This window comes from Lagopus muta, chromosome 2 (assembly GCF_023343835.1).
Source record: "Lagopus muta isolate bLagMut1 chromosome 2, bLagMut1 primary, whole genome shotgun sequence".
NCBI lineage: Eukaryota > Metazoa > Chordata > Aves > Galliformes > Phasianidae > Lagopus > Lagopus muta.
Genome location: NC_064434.1, coordinates 95573502 through 95586268, shown reverse-complemented (window position 1 = coordinate 95586268; position 12767 = coordinate 95573502). Strand labels below are relative to the sequence as shown.

Below are 12767 nucleotides of genomic sequence, written 5' to 3'. Positions count from 1 at the left end.
TGCTGGAGTAATGTTTCCACTATGATGTAATCAAGTGTACCGCCTGCATTTCAGAAAGGTAGGAAAAATACCTGGACTTATATCCTGATTAGTCATTGACAAAGGAACGAATGCTAAGGAAACTTTTCAGTGAGTTGCAGTGCTTACTCATGGCAAGTGGTTTGTTATCCCAGCTGGGGATTAGTACTGCAGTGAGACACCCAGGGAGTGACTAGAGTTATGATGACCCGCATTCTCTACTTGTCATGTTTTGAAGGTAGCATGTAGGCTTTCACTCTCTCTCAAATGATTCCCAAATTTCTAGCAGAATCATTTCTTTACACTGAAGTACTGATAAGGACAGAGCTCTTCAAACTTTACAGGATCTGGGTAGTTTGAGCAGCAGTTGAATCTCCTTTCAACGTAGAAAGAGTGAGATGAGCTCCAGTGGATGTGAAAGTAATATGAGATACTGGCATGCAGTATGTGGTAGGAAGAAATTCTCACAGGTTGATCTGGCTATCCTGGGAAGTGTTGGAGTACAAGTGCTGAAAGATGTGAAGATTGAGTTCTACTGGAAAAAAAAAGCTGAAAGGTGAGAGGCAAGGAAAAAGCCAGCGTGTCATGGAACCCAGACTGTCATAATCATGCCTATCTGATTCCTTGGACTCTTTCCTTGCTGTCTCTTAAAGTAGATGTGGCTTTGTCTCCCAGCGTACTGTTTCTTCTCTAGAAAAGGAGGGGCTTTTCTCTTGAAAACTAGGGTCACCTTGAAAGTGCTCTTCCAAGCACAGCTGTTACAATGCACTGCCTGAACTGGGCTCTAATCCCAGCTGCTATTGATGACGAGGGGCCCCATGGCAATCAGAGCTATGTTAGCATCAATGGAGGAAGCAGAGGTCAAATGAATGCCTGGAGTAACCCAAAAAGATCTCCTAGAGAATCACAAGACTTGTGTTCTGATATGCTGGTTTCTCTGCCAGTACTGCATCAGCTTTGTATGTTGAGGAGGTGGGGAGAAGGAATGGGAGGGAGCCAGAGCTGACAGACCCTGTGTGGTCGCAGATTTTTGGATCTTCCATCGTCATGTGTCTGTGGTGGTGATAATTCCCATGACCTTGGGATTTTGCTATGAAAGGAAGGATTTAAAAATTATTCTCATATATTTATAATTATAAATAGTAATAAAAACAGAGGCAGTTTCTGGGACCAGTAAATCCCTCACAGCAGGATTCCCCTTTGACACGGATCTGTGTTCCAAGACACCCTTCAGTCCTTTTCCAGCACTAAACTCACTCTCCTCCTAACAACAACCCTGTGTTTCTCCCTGTAGCTCCGTAGCAGCATAATGAATGATCCATGGTGTTGATCCTACAGTCTCTCTCATCCCACGCCTATCTACGCTGTTGCCACAATATCAAAATTAATGTCTAAATTAGCTTCAGATAAATGACACCCAAGCATGCTATTTCTGTATGTTTCCAAACAAAGCATGTGCTTTCTTGGAATTTTAAGGCAAGTAATGCAGTCCGAATGAGGCAAAACTTAAGAATCAGCAAATATTGACTTTTATGATAGAATACTATATTAGCGTGAGTAATTGTGGCCAAGATCTGGTGATCTAGATCTGGAAGGAAGATAAAGATAATTTGCTTCTTAATATGACCTGATATTTCTTAACATCTGACTTCTAGGAATAAATCTCAGGTCATAAAACCACAAAGTTAAGATGAGAAGAATAGCATGGAAGTTCTACAAAAAGTTATTTTCTCTTTTTTTCCCTTTCCTCTCCTTGCCAAAATCTTGTGAGAATTTTTATGTTACAAAATATTATTGTAAGTATTAGCAATATAGATCTAATACTTGCTTGGAAAATAATTTCCTCCTTTATTTTATGAAGGAAAAAAAAAAAAAAAAGGAATTGGTTCTAAATGCCTTGTTCCAGAATTATTGTTATTTTAGCAAGTGTACTGCTGATACATATGTGCAAGCTATACTGATTGACAACAGGAGAGAATCTGTCCATTTGGTGGTGGTTTGGTCTTTTTGGATGAGTTTTGTTATGAGCGTGAAAGTTAAATAATACTGTTGATAAGGTCAAACCATTGTATAAGCATTTTCCTTTTTTCCAGGTCTCCAGATTTGTTAATACTGGAATGTTTGCACTGTTGTCACAAAAAGAAAATGTACCAAAGAGGGTGGATTTACCAAAACAGAAAGGATGAGGAGGAGACTCCTCCCTGGAATTTGTGTATTTTGAGTTTATCAGCTTTCGTTTTTCATTGTTTTTCTTTAATCCAAACACCCTCGGTATTAATTTAAATTAATGTCCTTTTAAACATCAGCTAACTCTGAGCCAGCACAGGAGCCTGCCCTTAGATTTTGGCCTCAAGCACATCATCAAGTTACCAGTCATCAGCTGAGTTGTAGCAACCGATCACACATGTTTTCTTAGACTGATGCCTACAATTAATGTGAATGGAACTGTATGTACAGCCTCCCTAGTGAGAATTGGACTGTTTGACCAATTTAAAAATACTTTTTATTTTGTTCATTTTACTCTGGAGACAAATTTGCTTTTATTCCAGTGGAAACGAGAGAGCTAAACTTGGTCAAAGTTTAAATTTGCTATTAATGTTACGTTGTATTTTCAGAAATTTAATCAAGCCGAAGTTCACTCAAGGAATTCAGTTCCTCTTAATAGCATAGCAGCCTCTTTCTCTATGTTCTTCATTGACAAACTGTGTCTCTTTTTAGTCAGGAGAATTAAATTAACCTCCTGTTCGTCAGAATCCAGGCTTCTACTGAGTTAAGGCAGCACAACCTCATACAGTCTTAGAACTGGCTTTAAGAGAGCACATTTCTAAGCCATTTTATTTTGCTGCCTCTTAGTATCTGTCAGAGATAGAAGCTCGCTTTTATGTAAGTTCTTTCCATATTCCATCAAGAATATGGAAAGTGCTTGATTGGGTTGGATTAATTTTAATGTGACTGAAATGCTTTGCCTTTTTTAGATTGCCAGTTCCTGGATGCCTTTAGAATTGTCAGTAGTGGAAAAGGGCTGTTTCTGTGGCTGTGCAGAGTGATTTTACTACAGTACTGAGTGGGACTGTCTGATGTTGTACATCCAGGGCCTTCCAGAAATTCTTTAAAATTGTCTAGGCATTTGGACATGCTCAGTATTACAGCAACATCCATGGAATAATAAATATTGTTTTTTGAAATCAAGGAAGTCAGTCAGTCAATGGAGTCTGTGAATGGAAGAAGGGGAATTTGCTCCGTATAGCTGTGTAAACACAGATCCCACTGCATATAACTCAAAAGAAGACATGTGCACCCCTGAAATCTTACATCATACATCTTCAGTGTTTCCTCTATAAAAGGGTCAGAAAGTTCTGTGAGAGCTGTTTGCTTGAAATAAGTTATTCAGTACTGTGTCCATCTAATCCAAAACTTTTCCATCAACACTAGACCAGAAGTTTCCTGTTCTTTGGTTTTCTGTGGTCTACCTTCTTACTCACCATAGCCTCTTGATTGCCAGGTCACATGTGACTTGTAAGTTCAGACCTGCGTTTGATTATAAGATGAGCTTCTAAAATCCTTAATTTAGATACTAGTTCTTTTGGGAAAGACTGAAATAAAAGTTTGAAAATAAAATGTTAATTAATTAAAAAGCTCATTTGATTAGTATTTAAAAAATGTCTAGTTTCATCTGAAAAAGCCCAGCTTTTTTCATCTTATAACATTCTAGTGAGATCAGGGACACACTTACTGTATTATTTTTGGCCTGTTCATAATGGCTTTAACTGTCTTATCTCAGCCAAATTTGTGTCAAAAGGGGTCAAAAAGGAGGATATAGTAGCCACACTAAGAAGGTCGTTTTTGCTTAATAGGTTGGGTGTGCTCGCTTAAACCCTGGGGTTTAGTATCTAAAGAACATTTGATTAGCTTGGATCAAGTACAAGTGCTTCTATACTGGAAACTAATCCTGATAGATTTTACAGGATGTTTCAAGTTACTAAAACATAAAACTCTGGATGATGACAAGTTAGAGGGAAGGAGGACCCTGCTGAGCTTGCCTCTGGAAGAAATGTCAGGCTCAAAACGACTCATTTACTTTAAGGAGGATGAGTGAGAGGGCGTTGGGACACTGACTAAGGCTGACAGACCCTTGGTGGCTGGGGAAATGGGAGTTGCACACTGTTTCCATTATGTTAATGTCATCTTAACACAAATGTCAGTTGTTTTTTAACTCTCTCTACTCCACATAACCTTCTAGCAGCTAAATCCAAATAATAGCATAGCTGCTGTGATCCCCTTCCCTGAACTCCATGCAGCACTCATCTTCAAAATGAAATATTGGTGGAGGCTATGAAAATAATTTCTTTGACTTCCACTGAGAGTTTCTTGAGTCTGGGAGTGATTGTTTTAAGGGCGATGGTAGAAACAACGCGATAACCAAGGGAGAATAGGTCATCAGAGGTGAAAGAGAGGTGGCTGAAGTGCAGGTGGTCGAACAGCCCCAGGGGTTGAGTGAGAAAAAGACAGGTGTAGACCAGAATCAAACTGCATTTTGTCCAGATGGTTCTTTCTGAGGAACCTGTGTGTGAGTCTTCTCCTCTGGGGAACTGAGAAAAACTTTCTGTTTTTAAATGTCATCAGGTAATGATGTCCTGATACAAACTAGCTATTGGAGAATGAGTTTCAGTCTTGCTTTATATATCATTTTAAATCTTTGAAGAATTGATTTTCGTTGTTTGTTTTTCTACCATTTTATTGGTAATAATTCACCATTAAATAACTTCTCTGGAGATAGTGAGCCAAACACTTGCTCAGAGAATTTTCTGCACAAGCACTTCTACTCCTGCTTTCTCTATGCTGATTTCTCAGCCAAACAGATAGAATGATAAAAGCCAAATAGAAGAAAATACAGGCAGATTCTTAATTCTGTTTATCCCAGAGCTGAAAAGAGCAAAGCCCTATTAGATGTGACATTTGTGAAGCTGGATTCACTGAAACAAAAGTTGTGTGAAAGATGATGTTCACATTGTGCTTGAATAAGAACTTTAGCAACCTGCTCCTTGAAAATTCAGCTCTGATTTCTGCTTCTTGCATTAAAATAGCTCTAAGACCTTACACAGAATTCATTAAGTTGGTTGCAAATCTTGCACTGATCTCAGTTGAAGGTTCAGGCCCTAGTGAAATTAACAACATAAACAACGTCTCTAAGAATAAAAGCCAAGGAAACAGAAAATGTGGACTACATTTCTGTATTTGACTTAGGTCAGGAAGAAAGAAAACAACAGGAATACTGTTCTTTTCACAGAGAAGTGGGTAGGAAGCACAAAGTGTGAAATCTGTTGTGTATTTCTTCCCTATTTCTGTTTGTTGGAAAGCAGTGAGAACTTCTTCACTATTTCACCGTGAGTAAGGAAGGGCTGACCCAAAAAAAACCCCCTGAGTTTTAGTTCATAGCTTTCTGATAAACTTTTTATGTGACCTTGAGCAAGTGATTTTGACCATTTTGACCTCATTTGTCTTTACTGGCAAGGGGAGGATAGGAAATCTTTTTTTTTTTTTTTTTTTTTTTTTTTTTTTTGTTATTAGCTTTAGGCTTATTTTTTTTTTCTTATCTAGTGCTAGTCACCAGTAAAACAGTGAACTACTTTTTCTAAGTTACTTTCCAGAGAGCAAAGAGAGATAGATATCTACAGAGACATCCTATCCCATCTCATGAATGGATGAGTTGCCATTTGAATTCGCCTGTCACCACTGAGAGCACAGGTAGACTTTATGACCAGCTCTTAGTCAGTGCCTGGTTTTCACACAGCAGTTTGTAGGCATGGGCTGACTCTGTACAACACCTAGCATACCTGAGGTCCTACTTTACTTGTTTTTATTTCTACTGTGAAATATTACCTGGAAGCAATGATATCATGGGAAGGTAAGACCCTGGCTGACTGGCTCCTAAAACTCCTAAAGCTTCCTGAGATCAGTAATACAAGATCAGTTTTTGTATGAATCCCTCATTAAAATTTTATTTTAAATGTTCACTCGTAGCATTTGCAGAAACTTGGGAAAAAAATGGCTAAGTTATATTGGATGGGGCCCTGGGCAACCTGTTCTAGTGCCTGATTTAGTGATTGGCTATCCAGTCACCAAATTTGGAACTGGATGGTTTGGGAGGAGAGGGCTGGATCTAGATCATCTTTGAGGTTCCTTTCAACCCAAGACATTCTACGATAATAAAAAAACAAAAACAAACAGAAAAAAAACCCCCAAAAACAACAAAACCAACCCAACACTGGAAATGGGTAATTTGCAACTCTTTTAGGGTGTATGTACAGTGTGGCGTGTTTCAACTAAGCACAGACCTGTTTCCATTTCTGTGTAGAAATCACGTCAAAAAACGGTTTGGCACAGATCAAAATGAAAGCATGAAATGGGCAACCAATTGGCATTCACTTTCATTCAAGTAGGCATGAATAGACTTGCTGTTTTCAGGACTGCTTTTCTGAAGAGAGCACATGGTGGTGAAAGAGAAAAACGTTTCTGTGAAAAAATAGGAATTAGATCATACAGTGACTACCAGAAACTTTATTGACCAAAGATGCTGAATGATGCGGTGGGGCTGCAGAACTGCAAATGCCTTGTGTTCAGCGGTCTGGGATCTCACCCGTCTCTGCCCATGCAGCTACATAGTTTTATCAGCTTTTGTTTTGAGAATACTTATGATTGTGAGAGTGGAAATCTTAAAAACAAACAAACAAATCAGCAGAAATTCTAAGCTGGGATATTCTTTTGTATGTGTGTATGTATATTATTTCTGGCTACCGTGGAATTTTTCCTATTAAATTTGGCTTTGTTAGATGATAGTATTGCTTTGGTCAAACCAACGACATTTCCAGACCTGGGCTGCACAGACCATTACTGAGGTGAACAGAGGGGTTTTTAACAAATAACCTCATTAAGCTGTTATGCTTTTTTTTCTCAGGAAGAAAATATTCAGTGTGCAGTTTTGCAGTTCTCTGGGCTCTTCAAACTGTAATTTGCCCAGCTTTTCACAAGCTACTTTTCTTGTCACGTGTTCAGTGCTGTTTATCACACATACGTTACAGACGGTAATTTTAATTTAGAAAGCCAAATGTAATTAATTCAGTAGATTAGTATTTGGATTGAGTGCTGAAATTGTTCGATTGACTGTTGTGGAAAACACATCAGCCAACCTCATCTCTGACCAGAAAGCAGTGGTTCCATCCCCTTACAAACAAAGCCTTTGTTATGTTTTTCTAGCTCTATGACTCTGGTCTCTGCTGTGCATTTGTTTCCAAAGCAAAACAAAGAATTTATAATCTTTGGCAGACTGAATATTTCAACTTGGATTTTCCTGTTATACAATTTACTGGCTAGATGACTGAATTTAAGATATTACCTTGCTGCATAAGAACAGTGTGTTTTCAGATTCATTCAGCCCTTTTTGTTTCTGATGAGGCTTTAAACAAGAGTGAACTCTAAAGCATAGTCTGAGAATCAGGAGTTCAGTATGCTAAACCACACTTTATGCTGGAGGACTGACATCTGCTAACGTTTGGAGTTAAAGTTTGGGTTATATCATTGTTACATATTAAAGGAAAAAAGAGCTTCTTTTTAAATGGTAATTCTGGGAAAAATGCTATTTTTATTTGAGATTTTCATATAGGATTACGTATGTATATATACATATGCATATATATATGTATGATACTATGTGTATATACAGAAGCTACTCCGAAAGTAATAATGCCTCTTATTTTATTATGTTGAGCCATGACATCAGAGGTGGATGTTGGTGAAATGGCAGTCGAGGGTGAATCTTCCCACCAGTATCCAATATTCTGTCACATATTGCTGCTGTGCAACAGATGGCAGCAGAAGGGCAGTCTGACAAAATGGCATCTGACGTGGAGTTGTGTAATTGAATTCCTCCATGTAAAAAATATCACACTCACTGACATTCACTGACACTTGTTGAATGTTTATAGAGACCAAACAGTGGATGTGAGCACAGGGGGGTGGTGAGTAGTGCATTTTAGTAGTGGCAACAGTGACAGTGGTTTACTTCTACTGCTACAGATTTTTATGAGTGCCAGTATGCAGACTCTTGTTCATTGGTGTGAAAATGCATGGCTTAATGGTGGTGACTGTGTAGAAAAATAGCGTTTTGTAGCTGAGTGTTTATCAAACTGCGTTACTGTGCTCTTTGTATCTGCTGTAGTTTCTGCAGAAATAAATAGAAGACATTAGTTTTGGAGCAGCCTACATCTATGTGTGTGTGTGTGTGTGTGTATATGTGTATACACATACTTTTCCTGTGTATATCACACTCCCTATTATTTTATTGTAAAAAATATCTTCCTCTTTTAAAAACACAAGCATTCACAAATGTACGTTTAATCTTGAGTGTGGGGAAGCTGCAGAGAGGTGTGGATAATCAGCATCTCGTACAGGCTTTGAATGTTTTAAGTACACTTTGCTATTGCTTTACTAGGGAGAGATTTTAGCTTTACTTTATAACCCTTGTTATTACTTACTTTTCTAATGAATCATGTGATATCAAGTTTTAATTTTTTTTTTTTTTTTTTTTTTTAGTTTCCAGAAATTGAAGGCAACATTCAAAAAAGTCTAATGGAGAAATGTAGGAGAAGATAAAGTAAATGACTCTAAGGTAACAGGCTGTTTTCTGTTTGCTTTTCATCCTTTACCAGTTCAAACTGTGTGATCTATTCGCTGCATTATCATTGACCATGACTGAGCCTTCAGAAAATCAGCTTTCAATTTAAGAAGTGAGTACACTGCCCAGATAAGGACTGCACCAGTATTAGGTCTGAACAATGACCACTAAATGGCTCTTAGTTTTTTATGAATATTTGTAGGATTAATATAGAAAGTTGAATGTTGAACTAGCAAGAGGAAGTGAAAATGGAAAGAATGACACTCCTCTACAGGTTTCTCTGCCAACAAATTTTCCTCTCTGAGAGAGCACTGTTTGGATAGTTTGTAATCATCATTTGTTTTATTTTAGTATTTGAGGATGTCAAGACCCTGACCAAGACAGGAGATTTGTTATGCATTACAATCTGCGTATGTAGGGACAGTTCTGCTCATACAGCATGTGAAGTGTAGGAACAGAAATAAAGCCACATAAAGGTGTTATTTGTTTCCACAGAGTGACGGAAAAGGTTAAGCAGTAGGTCAATAGTATAGCCAAGAGAAAACCCCAGGTGTGTTGACTCTTGGTCTTGTGTCCTGCTTTCTTAACTTTGCCTTCTTTAGCAAGAAAATAGAACCCAAAATGCTGCAATCATTGAGTGGGCAATGGATGGGAAAGAAGCAGAGAAAAAAAACATGTTAGCCTTGTTACATATCTGCCATAATCATAATTTGTATTCTACAAGGGACAAAATGGCCTGTGCAGTGTTTGTTTATTGAATTTTACTCTTCACCCAAATTTATTAGCTAGTCCTAACTGTGAATTCTCCCTCTATTTCATCATTTCTCTCTGCATAATCATAACATTTTTGATTGTTTTATTACTTTCCAGTGATGAGTAGTATATATACCCAGAAACAATCTGTGAAACTAGACAAATTCAGCATCTTGTGCATCATTAAGTGGTAAAGGGATGGAAATTTAAAGTGAGGCGAATTGACTTTTCAAGAGGGGTTGCAGAAATGTTCTGACCATTCTCCTGAAGCCTTTACACACTGATACAAACACTGTGGTTGCAGTAACCTTTTATTAGAACTCTTTTTCCATTTCTGACAGTGAACAGTGCTATGGCATCTACAGTATTCTTTGTGTTCACCGTAGGAAATGGGTAAAGCATACTATGCCTATGGCAATCAAGCTAAGTGCCTGCCACTTCTGAAGATATTTTGGCAACTGCTGCATGGGTAACAATTAACATGTTTAGAGTATGATGGGAGTGTTGGACTCTGAGCCATTCTCCTGAACAGTGAGCTGATTTAACTTCCACAAGTTACTACTGAGACACAGATTTATGCATTTATAGTAATTTGTATGTTAATATGTAGGTGCTTAATGCAGATTGGTTTCCTCTGAAGGAGACAGGAATGATCAGATTTCCTCTTTACTGATGGTTGAACTGGAGCCACTGAAAGATTTCTTGATTTGTTCACTCAGACAGCCAAGACAAAATATGGGATTCCCAATTCCCTATTTGTTGTTCTAGTGATTGGTGGAGGCTGTTTCCATTCCTAAACAGTAATGTCTGTCCTAAACCATTAAAGAACACTCCTTCTTATTTCATATTCCAAACTAGAACAAATAGTACTTATCTAACCCTAGCTGTAAAGCTATAAATTTCATGTACAAGGTCATTCATAGGGGAGGAGAATTAGTATCAAAATATAAGAATCTACACAAGGAGAAAACAGAGGAGGCATAGATAACATAATCCCTATGACTTGTCGCCATATGTGATTTGTGTGGAAGCAGTTGCACTGAGATCAGAAAGAAATCTGTTGCTTTTGGCAAACCTGGTAACTCTACAGCTCAGTAGTTATTAGGGCCTCTGTGTGATGCTTTCTGAGCTTTCAACTTACCTTAAAGACTTCCTGTTCTACAGCTTTCCATCTTGTCAAATGTATGCCTTAGTATGGTTCAGTTCCATTGTTATAATGATTTCAAGACTTACAGTGAACAACTAAAAGATTAAAAGATAGTAGAACTGCACACGTGAAGATGAACGTAGTCTAGAAAGGGAATTAAAAGTCTACAGAAGTAAATTTCCAACTGGTTGTTGATTTGGCAGTATTTTAGGTACTCTGTGTTTTCTAGAGCTGTCCTAGTCAGCTTATTCTCCCTATTTTAAGTTAGCACTTAAAACCCCTTTTCCTTCTTTCAGCTAGCTGCTGTAATGCAGCATGATTTCAAACAATTACTGAAGAACAGAGAAATTGTCAAATTAAATTTGTCAGATTTGAAAATTTTGCAGAAGTAACTAGAATATATGATGGATGAAGCTCCTCTGTACTAGGTGTACAGACTTACAGAGCATGAAGAGATGGTCTGTTTTTTTGATAGCTACTGTAAGTAACACTAATTAAAAAAAAACAAAAAAAAACAAAAAAAACCCAACTATCTCTGGTTTTAGTCATGAACCCATAGAGATAAGTTTGAAGATAGCAAGGAAAATTACAGCTATGTTCCTGAGGAGGGAGAGACTTGAAAATAAGCAATTATTTTAAAAAATGAGTAACAGGCAAAAAATTGCAGCACAGGAAGTTCCATACAAATATGAGGAAGAACTTATTTACTGTGAGGTTGACAGAGCTCTGCAATGTGCTGCATGGAGAGGTTGTGGAATCTCCTTCTCTGAGGATATTTGAGACTCACCTGTATGCTTTCCGCTGCAAACCACTACAGGGAACCTTCTTTGATGGGGGAGTTGGACTTGGTGAACCCCAGAGGTTGCTATCAATGCTTACAATTCTGTCATTCTGTGGAAAGGATTTGACAATATAAGGTCTTCCAGAGACAACAAAGAGTCTGGCCATCACTGGGAAACACTATAAAATCTTCCTCTTTATTGATCTTTTCAGTATTGACAATGTCCTTCTATTTCAAGACTCTCCAACCCCGTGAAACGCAGCTTGCATCATACCAAATAACAATAAAAAGCTGTGAAATAAGTTGACCTGAAAATCATGGATCAATGCACTTAGCAAGAAAAAATGCCAGAGCAGAATTCTGAATTCCAAAGACAAGGCAGATAGACGCAGAGAACTTTCTATGGGTATTGTGAGTGTTCTCAATTTTCTGTGATTTTTATGCATCAGTGTCCTCATGTGCTACTGAAATGTGGCACCATAAAGTAGAAAGATCAAGTAAATAATATAAAGTACAGAAGATTTAGTTTTCATCAGCAGTTCTTGAGATGTGGGGGCAGCACATTGTCTACAGGTCCAGCTTTCTTTCCTAAGTAACATAATAAGAATCTTGAAGAAACAGATACAGACATGGTTAGAGTTCCTTATACTTAAAAGAAAATGCTAACAAGACAGAGAGAGAATAGGCAAAGCAAACCAGGACAGATATGTCACACTTGTGCAGGCTCTGTGCTAGAACTAATAAAAATGTTAAAACATGACAATTTCTGGTGAAATACAAACTGAAAAGACAAGAAAATTGGAAAAGATATGCCCTTCCATGCAGTATTGTTCTCCATTATTAACTCACAATGCAGCACAACTCTAGCACTGACTTCAGCAGCATTTGGACAATTCTTTTCTCCCTGAGCTACAAGTGATGACTGGTGTAGTTGGTTTAAATTCATGACTTACTGTTCCTTGTTAGGACACAGCTTCCAGCCTTCCAGGCAATATTTTTGGTAAAAGAGCAGGCTCCAAAATTATGACTTATAATTCCTCTATGTAATGATAGTTACACTGTCTTACTGGACTTTAGGAAAAAAAAAAAAAAAAAGGAAAAAAGGAAAGGAAAAAAACAACCCAGAATTCCAGCTTTTCTAAGTTACCCAGTCCTAAATAGGACATATGAGACGGGAAACCTTGGTTCTGATGAAATGAGTGGGAATGTTGCTATTGTCTTGCAAAAGGCCAAGATTTTACTCAGGTTTCAACAGCAGGTAAGTTTGAAAGGGAAAGTAGAGTACCTCTTGTTCAGCTTTGAGGGCATGGTAAGCTGGGCATACTTAAGTATTTTTTCTTCAGCCACTGGAAAGATGAAAGAACTTCAGACTGTTTTGGAAAGGGAATTATGACTTA

At 37.9% G+C, this 12767-nt stretch overlaps 1 protein-coding gene across 1 annotated transcript in view; it reads left to right on the top strand.

The window, feature by feature from the left end:
* Positions 1-12767, top strand: part of HAO1 (hydroxyacid oxidase 1) — a 390969-nt gene that overhangs the window by 43201 nt on the left and 335001 nt on the right. The window contains exon 9 of the mRNA XM_048938310.1: positions 8608-8683. The gene's annotated coding sequence lies outside the window, so the exon portion shown is untranslated. The remainder of the gene's footprint in view (positions 1-8607; positions 8684-12767) is intronic.